The 21,628-nt window shown below is 45.4% G+C and overlaps 1 protein-coding gene and 1 non-coding gene across 8 annotated transcripts in view; one reads left to right on the forward strand and one right to left on the reverse strand.

Annotated features, from left to right (window-relative positions):
• Window positions 1-21,628, forward strand: part of GSE1 (Gse1 coiled-coil protein) — a 444,053-nt gene that overhangs the window by 270,552 nt on the left and 151,873 nt on the right. The gene's annotated exons all lie outside the window — the stretch shown is intronic.
• TRNAA-UGC (transfer RNA alanine (anticodon UGC)) lies at window positions 13,272-13,342 on the reverse strand. Its single transcript has one exon. It is a non-coding gene; the product is annotated as a tRNA-Ala (tRNA).

Genomic DNA, 21,628 nt, shown 5'->3' on the forward strand with positions numbered 1-21,628 from the left:
GTAAATTCTTTATGCAATGTCTATCCTGTTGCAAGAATAAGATTAAGGTTGCACGCAAGGGTAGGTGCTCAGATAGGAAAGTAACTGAGCCATTTGAGCGTGTACATTGTGATTTAGTTGGGCCACTCCCACCATCATTAGGAGGTTCTAAGTACTGGCTTACTCTGATAGACCAGTATAGTAGATATTGTTGGACTTATGCAATAGCTGAGAAGTCCCAAGCATTTGAGAAGTACAAAGTTTTTTGCAACTGGGTAAAAACGCACTTTAACAAACCAATTAAGAACCTATTTTCTGACCGGGGCGGGGAATTTGTTTCTGAGGATTTTGAGAAATTCCTGGAAGCGCAGGGGACTACTCATCTTGCCCCCGAAGTCCCTGGCAAAATGGGCTTGTTGAAGTTGTGCAGCGTGACCTACAGGCAGGGGTTAAAACGTATCTGCACGATGCTAATCTGCCCAAAGACTTTTGGGCTGAAGCACTTAATGCCTTTTGTTATGTTAGAAATCGCAGTTATCATTCTGGTTTAGATGTCACCCCCTATGAGAAGCTGTTTAAAAAACGCCCTAATCTGAAATACCTACGCATTTGGGGTTCAGATGTAATTATGCATTATCCCGCTAAGCAGAAATTGGGTGAACGTAGTGTCCAGGGAAAATTAATGGGCTACAGCAGGGGGCGTACAGAATTTACATGCCAGCAACTGGCAAATTTCATATTACCAGAAGCATGATACAAACTGTAAATTGGAATGGAGTTGCTGTCTTCCAAGATACTGATGGTATAGATAATACTGAGGAAGAAGAGGAAGAAGCAGCAGCAGCAGGAAATGGTGCTTCTGAATTAATGGAAAAAGACAAAAAGTCTGTTGAATCTGATTTGTTTGATGATTTAAAGTTAAAGGGACCCGAGGGGAGGTTAGATTCTCTTGAGTTTTCTGATCGTGAGCTTAGCCAACAGGCATCTCTTCAATCTGACAATGATTTACAACCTGAAACTAGTGGTTCACTTAGTCCCATTAAGTCTGAGGAGTCTGACTCTCCTTCCGGACTGAGACGTTCAGATAGAAAGAGACAGAAGCCACAACGTTTTGCAGATGAACATTTTAATACTGTGTATGCCAATAAGGCAGTTTTTGAGCCAAAAAGCTACAATGATGTTCAGAAATTACCTTAAACACACCAAACATTATAGGTTGCAGTTTACAACATGTATTGACAAAGGTTTTGAAATTTTCTGCGGTGCATCTCATGCAGTGGAACAAAATAATTGCAGGGGTGTGTCTGGTATGGTGTTTTGTTATAACGGTTGTCCATTTGAATGGAAGTCCCAGACACAAACCATTATTTGTCTCTCCACAACAGAGAGTGAATTATGTGCATGCGTTCAGGCCACTCGTGATGTAGAATGGTATCTGCAAGTATTTGCAGACCTACAGATGCAAGTAACACTACCAGTAAAAGTTTACCTTGATTCCCAGAGCGGACTTGCTATCCTGTGTTCAGAGACCAATACGCAGCGCACTAGAGTCTTAAGGTTACGTTTACAGTTTGTAAAGAAACTAATTGCTGACGAAATGATTGTATTTGAATATGTTCCAGGTGACAATCAAATTGCGGATATTTTTACTAAAGCACTTCCAAAGGTTACACATGAAAGACATGTACAAAATATGCTTTATGTTTTTGTTCCACAATGATGAACCGCAGGGGAAATGTTGAATGGTTTATTTAAATGTAAAGGTTCATCATTGTTGCACCCGATGTGTATGTCTTTAAGGGGCCAGAGCAAGGGCCAGAGTAAGATAACGAGACCCAGCTTTACAGCTGTGAAGCATAGCAGGTGCTGCTGAGTTGTATTTGATTAAGGTGTGTCAGCATTTGGGTGTAGTATATAAGGAGCAGCACCTAGCTCTCCCATTACCCTGGGGGATGGGTTGGTGGTTGGGTCTGGTTTGGTTGTTAATGTACTTAGTGTAAAAGGAGTTTTTGTTTTTCTTATTAAAACCTAGTTTAAGTTATTTTTGAGTCCTTTTTTTTTTTTTAATGCATGGTCTCCCCAGCAAGCTCTCTGCAGCGTTACCATACTGCAAACAGCCAACACAGATGTGGCCTTGATGAATCTCCTGAATTGGAAGGGGATTGTAGATGTAGACATTTTAAGATTCCTTTCAGCTGGGTGATTCTATGAGACTGTTCCTCTGGCAAAAGGGAAGCATTTATAGTTGGGCTAGTCTGGGGAGAGCAAACTGGCTTTAATAACCACCATAGTTTCTTGCTTCTACTCTACAGCCGGCAGTGGCTCACAGCAGTGGACACCAGCTCCCCACCTGGGCGGTCCCCAGTTCAAGTCCCAGCTGCTCTGACTTTTTTACACCGGCAGTGCACATAGCACAAACAGTTGCTCTCCTCGTACAGACATTTTCAAAAATCTAGGGTTTGTTGTAAAAATGCACCTGAATGAGGTGGGAGAATCCTGTTGGCAGAGTGGGCTTTACCATTTCAGACTGCAAGTAGGGAAAAACCCCTTTTAAAAATGTTCCCTTGTATTAAAAAACACACACCTTCCTACAAGAATTAAACCAACTTATCAGAGAGCTCAACCAGCCATCTCCCTGCTTTGTTGGTCTTTTAGTTGTGAATACATCTTGTGACGGGGAAAGCATTAAAAAGTGTGTCCGTCTTCCTTCCCAGTCATTGTTCAACCTTGGGGCCATTATACTGCATGCCTAGATCCATTCTAGGAAGGAACTGGTAGGGCCAGAAGCAAATCTGTGGCAACAGGTCTTTGGAACGTTCCCCATAGCTTTAAATTGTTAATCTCCCACACGCTCCTTGTTGCCCCACCTCTCCCAAGAAATATATAGGAGCTAATGAAACCTCTGTTTGATCTTGCAACAGATCCCAAGGTATTGCAACAGGAAAACGGTATAAACCTAATTAGCTACCATGCACAAATTGCCAGGAACAAGTGCACATAATTTCAAGGGGGGTGGGGGATCAGCACAAAATGTTGTGATGTGTAAAATGTTGCCAAGGTACTTCTGTGCACCAATGGAAGCAGTGAGGCACTGGGGCTTCTTTTAACTGAGCCAGTTGAACTCAAATCTGTTTGACGTTTTTCTGTGGTCCATATTGCCTTGCAATATCTACTGGTTAACGAAGTGTTCTTTTTTTTCTCTTCAAGGGGAAAAAATACCCCTTGATCAGAGGAGGTCATTGCCTCTGCAAAATTATAGTTGTAAGAATGTTGGGAGGGGGCTGCTCCTGTGAACCTGCCAGCAATTATGTGAACACAGCACTTTTGATTGCTCCATTCCAATTAATTAAACACAACGGTGACCCAAATTATGATCTCTTGGCTCCGAGAGTGTGGTATTTTTAACCTTAACTGTCTGGGGCTGTGTTTAGATTTCAAACCCAGGCAGAAGTGTCACCCAGGGAGAATGGCTGGTTGTTGAGCTGAACTTTGCGGATGACAAAACCCGCAATTAGACACCGCAGTGTCCCAGAGACAGGTCCTTAAAGCTGTCGGAAGCCAGTATCCCGTCATTTGATACAGGTCTGTCATTATGCTGCTGAACCTATTAGCTTCAGGTAAATAACCCGTCATGCCAGGGACAGAAAGCAGGCAGGCTGGGGAATTCTGTAGCCTCCTAATTAGGAGCTGTGGTGCAAAAAGATGGATGACTTCCATCCCTTAATTTCCTTCATTAGGGAGAAGTTTCAGGAGTTCCTACTCCAGTGCTGAGATGGCAGTTTTCACCTCTCTTAATTCTGATTCCACAACTCTTCGCTATTCCATGGTGCATTGTTTGTTTGTTTGAGCTGCTTTTGCGCTTCTTGATTTCAGTAGATGGGGCTGCAGACCCAGCTTGCACCTGTGTTAACTTTCAGGTTTGTATAAATGACTCTGAAAATTACTGTCCACATTGAACTGATTTAGGTCTTTCCCATATTTTCGGTTTCATCTTGTCCTGCAAAGGGCACGGGAATGTCACTCTCCCTGAATCCCTCCCCCCCCCCTTTTGAAAGAGGGAAGAAAGGAAAGCAAGATCTGTATAGCTTTTGGGTAACATAGGAAACTGCTTTATACTGAGGCAGAGCACTGGTCCATCTAGCTCAGAATTGTCACACAGACTGGTAGCAGTGTAGAGGATGGTGTTTACTTCACCAGCTACCTGAGCCTTGGACTTCTGCCAAGCATGCATTACTCAAGTGGACCTCTGGACATAGCAGGATTTTTATTTTATTTTTGCACAATAGTTGGCCACTCATTGACCTTCCAGTGTTGTGGACCCAAGACTGCAGAACTCCCTTCTGACTGAGATTAGACAAACACTCTCCTTGGTGAACCATAACTCAGACTTTTCCAGCAGACATTTTATCTGTTTTTATTTATTTATTAAATTTCTATCCCACCTTTCCTCCAAGGAGCTTTAGATGGTGGCATACCTGGTTCTCCCATTCCCATTTTATCCTTACAACAACCCTTTGAGGTAGGTTAGGTTAAGAGATGGTGACTATCTCAAGGTCACCCAATGAGCTTCATGGCTGAGTGTGTGTGGATTTGAAGCACTCTTAACCACTCTACCATGTTGGCAGTGTTGTAGTGTCTGGTTATATGGTTAAATTTGATTTATTTATTTTCTTTGTGGTTCTTTTTTATTCACACTGCTTTTAAATGCTAATTAAGCAGGGTAGAAATGTTTTAAATAAAATTAATAAATAACATAAACCATGGGATTTATTTTTTTCCAAGTGTTTCTATTGCAGCCTTAATAGAAGAAAAACAGTCATTATTAAAAATAGAAGAAAAATAGTCTTTACCCAAAGTTGGACCGTGATTATACAGTGGTACCTCGGGTTACATACGTTTCAGGTTACATATGCTTCAGATTACAGACTCCGCTAATCCAGAAAGAATACCTCGGGTTAAGAGCGTTGCTTCAGGATGAGACCAGAAATCGCGTGGTGGTGGCGCGACAGCAGCAGGAGGCCCCATTAGCTAAAGTGGTGCTTCAGGTTAAGAACAGTTTCAGGTTAAGAATGGACCTCCGGAACGTATTAAGTACGTAACCAGAGGTACCACTGTAGTTGTAATTTTATAACTCTGTGGTCTGGAAACAACCTTCAGTAGCAAGCTGTGAGGGCGGGTCTTTGAGTCCCCTTGACATTCCTTGCATATCATTCTGGAATAACAGCTGCAGGACCCTTTTGATTACATAAACCTGTCTGGTGATAGAAAAGGCTTCTAATTCATTTGCAAGTGCTGTGAAATCCAGTGTTGGGATCCACTGGGCACATGCAGTGTACCTTTCTTCCACCATTTGCACACTTGAAGCCTAATACATCCGTCGTCAGCCACGACCTCATTTGTGTGTGTTTGTCCTCATGGGCCCCTGCACTGCCATTGTCTGTTGGGATGGGAGGTGGGGAGGTTACGTGCAAATTTCATTACACCATTTGCTAGCGATCAATACAGTTAAATTCCTGCTTCCCGGGCCCTGGCGGTTTCCCCTTTCACGTCAGCATCCGAGGGAACAATTGATGGATCTGAGTCTGGTAAGAGCATAAATCTGAGCCTGCCACAGCTTTTAGAGTGCTTGTCTTGGTGACATATTTGGTTTGTTTGAATGTCTAGCTGTGGGGGAAATCAATCACCTGGCTCTGTTCCTCACATGCCCCCCACCCCTGGCTTCATTTTAATTTGCTAGTCTGTGGGTTGCGTATACCAAGTATTCATCTATATTTGAATCAGGCAGACAGGGTCTCTCCTCTTAATAAATCCTGCCCAACAGGCCTCCTTCATTCAGTGTTCTTCGTACTCCTGGCCTGCCCTGAAAATTTACACAGCCACTAGCTCATATGTTGCAAAATTCTTTTAGGGTGACTTCCTCACTCGCTCACAACAAGATGTGATTCCAAATTAGGGTTACTGGGTTACTTTCTTTGCGAGGGGCTTGCCTTTTCTGGAACAACAGTTCCAAAGAACATGATGGATGCCCCTTTAGCTCTGGACACAATCAGAGCCATAGGTGTCCACTCTGAATTCAAACCTGGAAGGTGTTTAGAAGCTGCATATAAACAGAAGGTGCCTGAAGCAGTTCTAGTGAAGTTGATCAAACAACAGTAGATGACCAATTTCTGAGAATTTCTACCCAGTTGAGCCAATCTGTTGCTGGAGCCACAGTTACATCTCTTCCCTGCTTTTCAGTGGCTGAAGTTAGTGGCGGAAGTCAGTGGCTGAAGTTAGAGAGCCCACTAAGCTAGTTCTCATTCCTCAGACCAATAAGTTTCTGAATCAGGCTCTGGAGACTCTTGACACCATGGCCCCAAGGTACCCCTTCTTGGTTTTGAGATAGCACACCTACCTTCAGTGATACTTCTTCTGTCCACATGGATTTCATGAAGCTCATTGTGTTTGAACAGGAGGAGCATGTTTCTTCTCTGTGCTACATCCAGGAAGGGTTAGAATTTATGATTTGGTCTAGGGAGTCCTGTGTTTACACACACCTGCCCTCTGAAGCTCACTGGGTAATCATGGGCTGGTTGTGCTCTTGCCCTCCCACTTCCAGCCTAACCCACCTCGCAGGGTTGTTGAGAGGATAAAATAAGGATGGAGTGGAAGATAATTCATTTATTTCAGGTGTCTGTCCCTGCCTTTTCACATCCCTTACACACGTGTGTGTGGATGTGCACACACACGTACACATATAGCTCTTCTGAAGGTAGCTATTTCATTTACCTTCTGTCATCTGCTAGAAATTACACCAGCAACCCCCTCCCCTGCTGTGCACATAGACTTGGTGGGGATGGGGGTATTAGTGCATCCCCAGCCCCTTTGCCCACGCAGAGCACAAGGCTCTGGCAGCCTTCATCTTTGCCTCCTACCTCCCTGCTCTCCCCTCCAGACGATTTCTCTGACAGAAGCTGACAAGAATCATTTCCAAGATGGATTGATTCAATTTAGCACCATTTTTTCCCTCTGCTAGGATTTGGTGATGTACGGCTCCCCAGCCAGAGCTGCCTTCCATGTGAGTCCTCATCCACTGGGTTTTCTTAGCAACACACTTGCCATTGCTGGATATGGTGGGCAGGCCCAGATCATTGGGTTTGCATATGGCAAAGAAGCCTCATGAGCCACTGGTCGTAACCCACCACTGCTTAGATTGAAGGGTGGAGGCACCAATGCATGTATTTTTGCATCCCCGAGGGTTTAAATACTATATTGGCTACTTTGCCCATGCTGACCCTTCTGCCTAAATGTTGCATTTCTAGACTGTTTCTCTCTCTTACAGTTTTGTAGAACTGGCTTCTCTTTTCCACAGACCTCCACCAATGTGGACTAGTGCAGTGCAGCAGTAGCTACACTTGTGTACAATGGTACTGTAATTCTGGTGTATTCCTTATTCTGCATTTGTGATCATTTCTATGCACCAACAGTAGGCTACTAAGCCCATGTTGAACTGAGCAAGCATGTTGAACATAGGAGTAAGTCAGACTGTTGGTCTGTCCAGGTCAGCATTGTCTCCACTGACCAGGGGTGGTTCACTGCGGGTGCAGACAGGGCCAGTCCCAGCTTTACCTGAAAATGCCAGGGATTGAATCTGGGACCTTTTCATGCAAAGTGGGTGCTCTGCTACTGAACTGTGGCACATCCCTAGGGCATGTCTGTGTTACATAAAGGAAGTCCAGCAGTGCCAAGGAACCTGATCTTTTTTTCCTGTAGACCCATCTGTCCCATTTATGGAAGTAATCTGAATCTTTTTGAGAATTCCCTTTCCTAGCTTTGCATATCCTCCAATGGAACATGAGCTTGAAAATATCCAGGTATGTTGACATGGCAGAAGCTGCCATGCCGTCTGTTTTGTTCCCTTCTTGCTTCTGGATCAATAGGAAAGTGTTAAAACTGATGTAGAGTTAATGTTGAGAGGCTAGGCTACAACTGTAACTGCTCTCAAATGCTGCTGTTGCTTCATCCGTATCACAGAAGGGGAATCTGTGAACTCTTCATATGCTGCTGGCCTCCAACTTCCTTCAACCCCAACTATTGTGGCCTATAATTAGGGATGGTGGGAGTTGTAGTCCAGCAACACCTGGAGGTCCCCAGGTTCCCCATCTCTCATCTCAGAAGCAGCATTCTCTGCTGCCTGGAAGAATGCCTCTATTTTGAATAGGCACTGCCTCACAAGAGAGAGGAATGCCTCTTCTTCAGTTGGGGTGGGGAACCTATAGCCCTCCATGGAGTGTGGAATTCCTGACTGCCATCATCCAAAACTAGCATAGCCGGTGGTCACGGATGATGGGAGGTGTAGTCCAGCAACAAGCTCGAGGGCCACAGGTTCCCCATCCCATGTCTACACCACAAATCCTTGATGACCCAGATGTTTGAATATTCCCTCAAACACACATATGCACAAACCTTCTGTGATTGTAAAGAACAACAACAAAGAGCACGGCTAACACATCAGCCACCCCTCTGGAAAGTCTCCTTCCATAACTGTGTGTTTCATGATCAGCAGGGTTGAGTTGTGAGGGGGGAGCTTGGAAGCTGAGTGGCAGCCTCCCCCCCCCACCGCCTGCCTACGGCTCCAGCAAGCTGAATGCTGCCCCTGCATGTTAGCCTGTCTCCATGGGGATTTTGGCACACGTTAGCAAAACAAGTGCGACACCCCCCCACTGTGACACCGATTAAATAACCTCTCATGTTGAGGGACCCCGTGATCGACATTTCCCCCTGGTGCTGGGCTAACAAGCCTGAGCTGGGGAGATGGGAGGGGAAGGTTGGTGAGGACACCCAGCCTTGTCTGCAGGTCTCCCTCCGCCTCTTCCCGTCAATCTCCATCTCCCCACACTGGAACATTGCTGTGGTGTTGTTGTGGTGGTGGTGGTTCTCTCTCCCCCCCCCTTGTTATTCTTAATGCCTGTCATCCTCCAAATCAGCGTTGGCTGCCGCTCCCAGCTTCAGAGCCCCGGTGTGCCCATCCATTACTCTTACCTGTTATTTTTCAGGAAAGATATGTATATTTTTAAATCTACAAATGTGTGTGTTTGCAAAGCTGTCCCACACCCTCCGCCCCTCCTTTCTTCCCTCCCCGCTTTTGGTTCTCTTTTGAGGCAAATAGCTGACTGATTGCTTTTCATCTTCGGCTCTGAGGGAACTGTAAGAGCTACTTTATATAAACATCAATTACAGGCACGTCCTGAATTAAGGCTCCCTTGCACCGAACCCATTAAAGTCCATCTGAAGGGCTGAGCAAAAGGAGGGGAGGGAAAGGGGGGGCAGAGATGCCTGATTAGTCAGTCAGTTGGCCCATCTTAGCTTCCTTTCTGTTTCCCAACAGCAGCCCACCAAAAGCAGAGGAGGATGCAGTGGGGTTTTAGCATGACTTAATTTTCAGCATATTCTAGTTGTCATCTTACGACCCATTCAATGGATCCAGGCCATTAACATTTTTATGCTCGTGGGTTTTTCTGCACATCTTGTGGCAATGAGTTCCATAAGCTAATTATGTAATGTGTTTCCAATCAGCCTCCTTTAGGATAGATGATGCTTCACTTTGGTGATTCTTTGACATTTGGACGCAAGTGTAGTGAGAGTCAATGTAGTGGTTAGAGTTTAGGACTAGGACCTGGAAGACCAGGGTTCCAATCCCCACTTGGGATATGAAGCATGCTGGGTGACCCTGGGTCATTCACTCTCAGCCTAATCTAACTCACAGAGTTGTTGTAGGGATTAATTGAGAAGGGGGAGAATAATGTGTGCCACTTTAAGTTCATTGAATAAAAAGGTGGAATATAAATTGAATGAATGAATGAAAATATGTTACTTGCCCTGCACCATGAGATACCAGGGCAGGTTAAAACAAACTGAAAATACAGTTGTAAAACAGATAAATATCAGTACAATTTAAAAACACCTAAAAACATTCCAAAGCCTTTTTCATCTCTGGTTCTAACTAATCATTTGTAGGCATAGAGGTTGTTGACACTCAAGCACAACCTTTTTCAACCTGAGGCCACATTCCCTCATAAACAACCTTCTGGGGGGCCGTATGCCAGTAGGGAGTCGGGGCAGAGACAAAAATGGGTGTGGTAACATATATGACTAACCTTTAGAAGCACAGTCTACAATTACAGCCACACTAAAGCCAGAGGTTTCTATACCCACATCTCTCCATCCAGACAAGCAAGAGGTATTCATTCAAGGACTCCAACATTCCAGCTAGCCAGTGGTTTTCAACCAGTGTGCCGTGGCACCCTGGGGTGCCTTAAATGATGGTCAGGGGTACTGCAGACAACACTGGCCTCTGTCCCCCTTTCCTTCCTGCCTTCCTCTTACGCCCTCTCACATCTCTACCACCCAAAGGCTAGCAGAGCTGTTTGTTGCAGCAGCCTGGTCTGCGAGCTCCCTAGGCGAATGGTTTGTCTGGGACTGGCCAAGTGATGCTGGTTGCCAGGAGCTGAGGCAGCCTTGGAGTCAGCTGGACAGGCAGGCAGGCGTTGTCTTTCTTATGCTTGCTGTGCACAAGGCCTTCCTGGGAACTGAGTGCCCAGTGCTGAGCACCCGCTGTTGCCACTGCTGCCTCCCAAGACAATGTGCTGGCCTCACGTTCACCTTTGGCCAGTCTCTGTTGGGCCACTAAAGCTGGGGGTGTCCTCTTTCCCGGCCCTGTGGGGCAGCGTAAGGAGGCATCTCTCTTTGGGGCAGAGAGGGCAGCTCAGAGATCAGGGGTGGCAGCAGCGGCTGCCCAGATGACTCCCATGTGGGGAGAGGAAAGGAGGCTGAGGAAAATACCCCACATGGGAGGGTGTTAAAAAAGAGTGTGAGGCTGCCAGCTCTGCAGGCAAGGGGTGATGTAACTGTGCTCCTGAGCCCCACAGGGGTGCTGCAGAAAGAATGTAGTTGGTCAAGGGAGCCATGGACTCAAAAAGGTTGAAAACCTCTGAGCTAGGCAAAAGCACCTGAAAAATGAGGTGGAGCCAGGCTGGTGTGGAGTGTGGACTGGGAGAGCCCAAAGGCCTAGATCAGAGGTTCCTCCCTCCTGCTCTTTATAATTCTTATAAATGTCTAAATACTCCATCTCTAGGGAAGATCTTTTAAGAGTAGAGGGCTACTAAGCAACAGCCCTGAAAATTTGGATGTTTCTTCCTTATTCTTTAAGGGAGGTAGATTTGGAGGCTTATCTTATTACAGAAACACACAGAGAGAGACATTTTACCCTGTATCGACTAACCTTCCCTCTCTCCTAGCCCTGCTTAAGGAAGACACATGTGGCTTTTCCCGTCTTACAATACCAGAGCTTATTTCTCTTCCGAGTGGACTAATCTTGCCTTTCTATGCCCTGTGGATTTTGGTCTCCTTCACAAGGGATGCACAGGGAGCTGTGCTCTGAGGCATACAACTTCCTTTGAAAAAAGGACCGGGCCAAGATGAGGCAGCTGTGCATCGTGGCAGGTGCCTGGCATCAGCAAGGGGTCTGGATGCCTGAGGATTAGGAGATGACGTGATTGGAGAGATAGACCCCTGGCAGGTTGCTGAGGGTCAGACGTGTTAAGCCTGCCATCTCTTGTGGCAGCCTTTGGGGCCAAGTCATAACATGAGCACTCTCCTATGCTTCTGAAAATGACCTACCAGCTAGTAAGATTAGTCTGTCTACCCCCAGCCCTTCACTATTTACAGGCCCAACCAGGGAGCGTCATGCAAAAATAAGGTGATAAGTTCAAATCTGAGTTCGGAAACATGATCCAAAGCTGCTCTAGGCTTAGCCTTGCCTCCCACCCTACAGTTAAAATAATCCAGCCTCCGCCAGTTTGCAGCCAGAAAGCTGTTGCCATCAGACAGCTGCTTTCAGGCTCATGTGGAATCATGTGTTGGGCTTGTTCTAGTAACTGGGGTTTTTTTGGTGGCACTCTCTGCTGAGGTTGCCACATTGGGCTAGCTGTCCTTGCTTGGCTTTTCCTTTCCTTTTTGCTCTGGGGCTGATTTTTGAAGCATATTGTGAACATCTCTGCTACACCTTTTCCTTCCCTTCCTATATTGCAAATTTGAAACTGTTCATTTTCATCATGGCTTCTAGACTTGAGAGAAGATGAGGGCTACTGAACAGGTTTCTTGGAACCCTGAGAAAACTACAGATTCCAGCAGTCCTTGAGGGGGAGGCATAAAGCCGCAACATTTAAGCCAGTTTAATTGTATAGTCTAGTTGAGCCTTTTTAGAGTAAGGTTACCAGATTTTTTTCCAATGAATCTGGGGACACTTCATCACTTCATTGAAATGTGTCGGAATGATAGGATTTTGTCAGGGGACTGATTTGTAAATCTGGGGACTGTCCCTGGGAAATGGGGATGCCTGGTAACCTTATTTTAGAGAAGACAGGAATGAGCGTTGCAAGGTGAAGTTTCTCTTCTCTTTGATTGGCTTCCAGAGACTCTTGCAACTGCTTTGTTTTTTGCTTGGTGAAAGGAAATTTGGGACCCCCATTTGAACATACAGGTGTAGCCTCAACTTAGTGTTAGAGGCCCTGATTTTCCTTGGTGGAGTTAGTCCTTTTAACAAGTGCATGACAGAAACAGGCGCAAATACTCCATCATTCCCCACCATCTCTTTAGGGCTGTTCACATGCTACATTCAACAAGTGTACAATCTGTATACCAGTGCACACAGTAGTTGAGCTGTATAAATCAACAGGTGTAATCTCTTTAACGCAAACATTTGTACATATGTAGAGAGAGCTTCTACCTGTGCTCAGTGTAATGCCTGAACAAACCTTTTATCTCCACATTGGGAAAAGCTCCAGGCCTTGAGGTCAGATCTAATCTTGCCATGGTAATGTCTAAACCACCAGGGCTGTCACAGTTGCCAGATTACATGGGCAATTCTCCCTTGGAGTTCCTGATTCTGATGGAAGAAGGCAACCCCAATAACTGGAGCTCCTTTGTGTTACAGGTGTGACACAGGAGCTGAGTGTGGGGAAGCATTCTGCCTGTCTATATTTCTGAAGGGCATTTCTAAAAAAGTTTGTTGGATACAACCAACGCTATTAAAATCAATAGGGCACAATAAAAGCAAACCGAAGCAAAGAAAGCAGCAAAAAAGTGAGAGGCAGCAGAATGACACAAAGCAAGAGAATGGGAAACAGTTCAATAGGAGAATGTAGGAAGCTGCATTATACTGAGTCAGATCATTGGTCCCTGTAGTTCAATATTGTCTGCACAGACTGGCAGTGGTTCTCAAGTGTTTCAGTCTCCAAGGTTTCAGCCTTACCTGGAGATGCCAGGAATTGAACCTGGAACCTTCTGCATGCAAAGCAGATGCTTTACCACTAAGCTAGGGCCCTTCCTCTAAAGCCAAAGGCTCGCTGTAATGAAGTGGCACCTGAATCCCAGCAGGGAAAGGCAGGGGGCAAACAGGCTTTCCAGGGTCAGGAGTTGCACAATCTGAGCCTCACAACAGCATTTCACGGCAGCCACCATGCAGAGGCTGCTTGTTCACCAGGTTGCGGCGTGGCACAGTTTGAGAATTGGAACTAGAGGGAGAAGATCCTTGCCAGATAGAAAAGCAGCCTTAAAGCAGCAGAACGTATTTTCTGTCGTGGATTGCTCTTCCCCCTTTGCAGGGGTGATTTTCTCTCTCCCATATAGACCATGGCATTTTATTCAGGCCTTGGGAGACTGACATTAATGCACGTGTGTGTGCATGTGCGCATGCGTGCACACACACACACCTCCCTGGGAGCATGAGCACATTGCGGTACAAGTGTCTGCGTTGTGGTTGCACATAATGTAAGTGAGATAAAGCATGCCAGCCCTACTATGAATAACTGCAAATGAAAACCCAGGCAGCTATAAAAGCCTTCACATTTGCCCTGTCAGCATGTGGTAGGTAGGCTAAACAATTGATTTAACTCCTCTCTCTACTGCCAGCTCCTCCCCCCTCGATTTATCATCACTTACAGAGGACACGCTCTTTGTGCCTGCCCTGTCACTTTCGGCTCAGTTGCCCTGTCGCTTCCTGTTGACGTCCCCCATGATCAGAGAAGCAGGAGTGAGGCTGTGGGCCTAGAGCTGGCTGACAGACACTATTAGCTTCTAGCCGAATTCATCTACTTGCTGCCAGGGCTATTTATCTGTCCCTCACAGAAAGCTCTTATCACATTTCCCACCTTGCACCAGCTCATGCCATTTTACAGTTTTTTTGATCTTGTTGATTTTTGGGGGGGCGGGTGACGATCCCAAATTCATCTGAGCTGGTGTTGGTGGGGGGAGCAGAGAGAGAGATGGGTTTGGGGAAGGTAAGGGTTAGCCTAGGAAGATTGAATTTCCACTAGAGGCCTGCGTGCTTCTTGAAATAGTAGCAGCCTCCACGGGAAGGGAAGCTGAATCCAGGAAAGCCAAAGGGGGCAGAGGCAACAGGAGGTGATAAACAGGATATTGGCTTCAATGGACTATTTGTTCCATCTCTTAAGGCAGTTCTTATTAGCTGTCAGAAGCCAGGCCAAAGCTAGCACAGCCTGGGAAAAAGGTGGATGTTGATAGCTGCTTGGTGACAGCAGGGAGGGATAGTGGTACATTTATGAAGGCTGACATCAGATTAAGCAAGTTCTGTGGGTTGTGCAAGCAGAAACAGAGGCCATATCTGCACAATACATTTAAAGCACTATTATACCACTTTAACAGTCACAGCTCCATGGATTGCAAAATCTGGCGTCTGAGTCTACTCTGGGGTGGCGGAGAGAGAAAAATAGGAATGAAAAAGAGCTTAATTAGGGCTATATCTGCACCATACCTTTAAAGCACTGTGATAGCACTATGATACTACTTTGAACGGTCATGGCTTTCCCCACAGAATCCTGGGAACTGTAGTTTGTCGAAGGTGCTGAGAGTTATTATGAGACGCCTATTTGCCTCATGGAGCTATGATTCACAATCAGTCCCTCCTTACAGGGGACTCTGCAAATTATAGCTCTGTGGGGAGAATAGGGATCTCTGATCAACTCTCACCATCCTTTACAAACTACAATTCCCAATATTTTTTTGAGGTGTAGGAAGCCATGACTGTTTAAAGTGGTATAATAGTGTGTTAAATGTATGGTATTGATGGAGCCCGAGTCTCCCAATTATGAGGCAGTCCATTGGAAGGTGTGGGGCTGGCAAAGAAGGGCAGGCCTACGAACACATTCTGATCATACTTACCCACTGAAAGTTCAGGATGGGATTCAATCTAATTTGGAAAGGTTTATCTATTGCTCCAAGTTAATTTGGAGTTCTTGTTGGAAGTCACCAGGATTTGGAAGATCACATTGGAAGAATCAAAAGTGTGTGTTGGGGGTCCGTGGTGCTAATTCAGGTTTGTTTACTAATTTATATTTTGCCTTCCCTATGAGGAAATTAAGACACACACACACACACACACACACACACACACACACACACACACTTTATACTCACAACAGCCTTGTGAAGTAGGTTGGGTAAAGAAGTGCTGACTGGCCTAGTGAGTTACCTGGTGAGTTTCGGATTCATAGGGATTTGAACCTGAGTCTTTCCAATCCTAGTCTAAGGCTCTGACCACTGCACAGTGCTGTCTCTCCAATCTGAGCCTTCTGGCTTTGCAGAAGTCCCCCACACCATCTTGAAAAAGGGAATACTTCTAAAGCCTAGCCTTTCTGAAGAACCAGCATTTGAGACTGTGCCCCTGATATTGCCCAGCCAGCAATATCTTTAGGGATCATTGATCATGCTGTGCATCATTTAAGTGTGATCTGAGTTCAGTATTGCCTGTGACATTGCAGAGGATTTGAACCCACCTCCTTGGAATGTGTGGATTTAACCGGTTTGGGATGCCATGTGTCGTTATTGTCCACACCCACACAGCTGAGATTGAAGAGAGGCTAGGCTTTCAGGGGGGATGATGTGGTTTGGAACCTGGCACTTTTCTGAGGAGAGACATTTGTTGCAAACTGCTTGTTCTCCCCTTTATCACCTTTTTATGAAATGCAAAACAGATGGCTTTCTGCTAGTAGCAACATGTGGCCCCAGAAAGGCTACAAGGCACATGGAAGGAGCCATGGCCCCATAGCAGAGCACACACTTTTCATGCAGAAGGCCTTTTGCTCAGGCTCTGGCGAGTTCTAAAGATCCTGGACACTCATTGATATGGGGATAGATGAAGCTGCCTGCTTCAGTTTCTCCCAGTTTCTCATTTTTACAATCTTAAGGTCAATTTACCACAGTTCTATATCAGTTTGTGATTTTTATTTAAAGTTCTCATGAAAATTCATCAGCACTTTAGTGTGTATTCCCCCTAATACACACATTCTTGCAAGCAACACAATCCCTACTATAATGCATGTTTGAATATTGTTTTCACATATATATGCATTTTTATGCACTGTTCCCTCTGTCTTCTTTTGTCTGGAGAACTGCATTGCAAAATTCAGAGAAGTTTTGGTTCACGTAGCGTTTCAAGAGGTGTGAACTAGGTAGTGAAATTGTGAAAATGTGAAATTCACATTTTAATGCAAACCACACTGAATTTCTCTCCCTCTCTTTTCCTCCCCCATTGCTAGTCAGTACTGAGTGAGATGGACATTTAGTAAGGCAGCTTTCATTGTTCCAAATCTAAACCAAACTGTGCAGAAAGGGGTCTGAAGGTGACTAGAACGATCAGGTTTCCCCTTCTTGGAGATACGTGCCAAGATGCTTCAGGCTATTGTATTAGCCAGCTCACTGCCAGTGCCACCTTGGTGTTCTTCTGGTTGCTTTCTTTGTTGATGCTTTCCTTAGTTGCTTTCCTTTGATGTCCTCTCTTAGTCACAGGCTTGGCACTGAACAAAGCTTAGGCACTCTGAGCCCACACCCACTACCCTCCCAAGGAGGTTGTCTTTGATTATAGGGCTCCAGCATGCTTTTATAGGGTGTCCTGAGCTTGTACGCATAGTGGCACCAGCACAGTTTTTGTGTATGGTGGGGTGGCAGGGAGAGCTGATTCTGAGGAAACTGGCAGAGGGTTACTGAATGGAGCAGAGCAGGTCTGAGCTTCTGCATGTGACCCGTAGTGGGAGAGATAGCTGGCTGTACAAAGGTGCCCTTTGTTTGAGTATGCAGCCGACTAGGTTGTGAAACTTGGTTTTGTCACCCGGGAAGGGGGGAGCAAAGCAAAAGGCAACCCAGGGAAAGGAGGTTATTAAAATTTCCTCCTTGTTTGTTTTATATAACCTCAAAGTGCTTCTGGCAGCCAGCACAGGAAGGAATTACTCATAATTCCTAACATAAACAAGGGACTAGATCGGCTTCGGGCATGAGCTGGCATGGTTCCTCTGGCATCTAGCAGCAATAGAAGCCCTGAGTGCCATGATACCATAGAGAGGATGGAGCACAGCTACTGTGCATCAATCTTGATTTGGTCTAGGAGGCAAAGGTATCTCCTGGATAACACCTGCACATAAGAATGGCTTTGCGGATTGACGACGTCTCTCTGACTGCTTCCCCTAGACATGGGTCTGAAACACATGGCGGGTAGACCAGCTCCATTTACAAACCGGAGACCTAGCAATGCAGGCAGCTTTGGGAAGGGGCAGTGAATTGTTTTTGATATTGGAATCAGCTGTCACCTTCTGGGGGGCGGGGGCTGCTGCATTCTGCAGGTTGGGTATGTGATTCATACTTGCAAATAACAAACAAACAAATAGTTGTGCCACAAACACTAGTTATTTCAAATAGAAGATAAAATCTTTCAGCATGTTAGAAAGCTAGCGTATTTCTCCCCTGTTGCCTGGTTTCCTGTGTGCAACTGTGAAAACTTTTCTGTGACCTGGTTGGTACATCATGCTAAGTCAAACCATGGTTTAATATGAGTGGAGACTTTGCTCCTCCCCGGATGTTTTGCTGCTGTGCTCAGTCAAGCCATGATGTGGCTTAGCATTTCAGTTGAACCTGGGCTCATGGTCCCACTCTCTCAACACTAACCATGAGCTGTGATCACACTTTGTCCTACAGTTTACAGTTCAAAGTTTCTCCAGGAGAGTTAAACCACAAACCTTGGTTTGAACAACACATGAAGCCAAACCATGGTTTAATTCAGTGCATCAGCAGAACTGGATGGGAGCACAGCGACTGCCATCTCCTCTCTGGGAACCCGCACACCCGATAAACTATGGTTTGGCTTAGCTTGGCCCATGAAGCAGGCTGGTGTGTGTCTACAGTTTGCATAGTGCATTCAAGCCGATTAACAAAACAAATTATTTCCTCTGGGATTGTCTAGAGGAACCTGTCTGTAATCCCAGCTGTCTGGGCAGAAAGAAAGGTTTTGATGTAGAGCCAATGGGGACTAAGGGCTGCCACTTGCTGCAATTGCACTGTGTGTGTACACCGCCTGGCTGCAGGCCAGAAAGCATTCACCTGGTGCTATGAGAGCTACCCAAAGCGTTCAGTCTCAAGACAATAAAGAGTAATTGGAGAATTCCAATTCAGCTACCTCTCTGCTGCTTCAATACCCTGGTATTTTTCTTTTTTCCCTTAAAGTGGACCAGAGAGATCCCTTTTTATCCCTCCCACTTTGCCACCTCAGATAGTTCACCTATGCACAAAAGAACAGCTGGATTAACCAGCAGGCATGCCTGATGGTGCAAAGAGATACGGTAGATAAACAGCTCCCGACAAGGAGGCAGCACCTCTGTGACCATTTTTATTTTTATTTTTCATGACAGCAATTATGGTGCTGAGCCCTAGATGGCAGGAGCCTTTGTTACCTAGGAGCTGTGCCTCTTTGGGAGGTGGGGGTTGCAAAATGCCAGCTGGATGCCGGAGGCTGGCTCAGCCTTGCCCTTTTGTTTCGGCAAAGGTAGCTCGGCCATTGATTCAGGTGGTGCCTCTTGTTTCTCTTTTGTCGCTGACAGCAGAGCAGGAACAGGCAGCCAGGTGCGGCTGTTGAGTTACAACCCGCTGTCACTTTTTGTTGACTCCAGTGTATTGATGTAACTGCACTGATGCAAAGCCCCCAGGGTAGATGGCCTGCCATGCGTGCGTCAGGGGAAGATGTCGCTCCTGCTGCCTCTACCAGTGTGATGTCTGCCGTACGCAGAGCTATCTGCGCCAAGAGGACTTTTGTACAGGGACAACCCTGGGGGGAAGCTTGTGTTTTGGAGTGTGCGGGTTGAATTGCAGCATGTCTTGGAAGCTTCTTTTTTTTAAAAGATGGTGTTTCAGAGCAGATGTCTCAGCAAATGTTTAGGTTTTCTATTGTATTCCCGTTTAGAAACCCCAGTTCTCCATCTATCTTTAATTCTTACCTTGCTAGCTTGGTTTATCTTTCCCTCTGCTGCAACCTATAAGGTTGTGGTTCTGCAAACAACAACAACAAACTAGTCTTCTGCAACCTGCATTATGCAATTTGCAAGTTCTGAAACCTGCACTATGCAAAATTGGGGAAAGGGGGGAAGAAGAAGTATATTGCTTATCTTAGTTTATCTTAGGGCTGTTCAGACAATGAAAAAATGTTTATCTGGTTAATCATCTATCTTTTAATGTGTCAACTTTTGATTTCGTTTGAATAAATATGTAAATTTAAGAGCTTCAATAAAGGTGCTTTGTTTTGAGATTCTGAAGTATAACATAGCATACGACTTGGCACTTAGCATCAGAACAGTGGGTCATTTTTAGTAGATTTTGCCCTTCCCTCTTACAGTAACATATCAGAAACCAAAATAACACTGATTTTGAAGCTTTTTGAATTAAAATTCATCCTATTGCATTTGAAATAGGCTTCAACAAGTGCACTTAGGTCAGTCTTCAGCATGCTTAATTCTATTCTGAGTTGTAAATAGTTGTTTTACTGGATTTCTCTGTTGCTTGAACCGTACCCCCCTAGTTTATTTTACTCAATCCTTTGCCGTATTGGTAGTTTTGTGGGAGCGAGGGTAAAGAGCCCTCTCCTGGGAAATTCTACTCTTGGCTTTCCTGGTTCTCCCATGTTCTTGAATAATGCAACGTTAAGCTTTCATGGTTAGAAAAAGTAGAACACCAAAGATAAATTGGAACAACAGCTGATTTTATCTGCGTATTTAGTGCTGTTGTCTTGCAACAAACACTTCAACCGAGTCTTGCTCCTGCAACTGGTGTCTGCCAGTTAAGCCACAACGATTGCTGTAACAAGGCCAGCAGAGTTGCATCACCAATGGCTCAGTCCCAACCTGAGCCCACGAGCTTTTATCTTTTGTGGCTCAAAGGAGGGGAAGGGAAAGCTAAATTTTCCTGGGGGATTGGTGTTTACATCACCAGAGTTCCATTGTGTGTGCGTGCGCGTGCGGCAGGGTGGGCAGAGGCCAGGAAGAAAGCAGTTGGCAATTTGCTAGTCAAATCTAAGAGAGCTTCTCCAGAGCTATGTTTCCATGGCTTCAGGGGAGTCGAGGTCGTGAATCCTGGGAATGATGAAAGTAATATTCTGCATCCTAGATAGATATCAGAGGCAGGCTGGAGCAAGCATAGAACTGAGGGAGAGGTGTGCAAGTGCATATTGCCGGAAGAGACTTTGGGAGTGCACTCACCAAATGAGTTTATTTTAGATCATAAAAAGAACAGAAGAGTTCTGGAACTTAGTCTCCAGATAAGAAAGCCTCCAATTTTGTGGCAAGGGCGGTGACACCAGATGTTATCAAGAAGTCTCTCTGTCTTCATAGGAAGGCACCCTAAGCTACCATTTCAGAGGTCGGAGGCTAAACCATTATCTTTTCTTGTTCTCTAATCCTGCCCTTAAAACATGGCTTTTGTCATTTCAGCACAGTTTTGTTATGGGCAGTGAGGTGTAGTGGTTAGTGTTGGACAAAGATTGGGGAGGCCCATGTCCAGACCCCAGTACAGTCATGAGGCTAATTGGGTTGCCTTGGCTCTGTCATTATCTCATATTTCTTTCTCCCTCTTTCGTAATATTAGAATGTGAAGGGATTGTCCAGTGAAAATGATAGTTGAAAGATTCAGGACAGGCAAAAGGAAGGTCTTATTTACATGGCATATAGTTAACTTATGGAACTCACCGCCATAGGATGTAGTGATTGATGGCCACCCACTTGGATTAAACAAGTTCACAGAAAACAAGGCTATCAGGAGCTGGTTGTGTACTATCTTCAGCATACCAGTTGCTGGGGATCACAGGTGTAGAGAGTGCTGTTGCATTCATGTCCTGCTTGTGGACTTCCCAGTGGCATCTGGTTTGTCATTTTGCAGAGTTAGGTGGGCAAATGGTCTGATCCAGCAAGGTTACAGTCTTAGCCTACCTCGTAGGGTTACTGAAAGGATAAACTGGGGGGAGGAAAATCCATCTATGCTGCTTTAGGTTCTTTGAAGGGAGAAGACAGGAAATACTAAAAATGAAAAACGTAATAGTATTTTTGCATGCATGAACAAAGCAGTGTGGTATTGCTCTCCATCTGAATTTCTAATAAAGCACAGTTTGGGGCTTGGGAAAAGGAGGAGGCCGAGCTTGCAATTGGCAGGAGTACCAGAGATTTGGGGACATGTGTGATTTTTATTTTTTGTATGTGTGTCCACACACACACACGACACTCTGATGACTGCTTTTCTTTTATCTCCTTGTTTTGGCACGCTGAGCCATTAACTTAATTTAACA

Source organism: Podarcis raffonei, chromosome 8 (genome assembly GCF_027172205.1).
Source record: "Podarcis raffonei isolate rPodRaf1 chromosome 8, rPodRaf1.pri, whole genome shotgun sequence".
Lineage (NCBI taxonomy): Eukaryota > Metazoa > Chordata > Lepidosauria > Squamata > Lacertidae > Podarcis > Podarcis raffonei.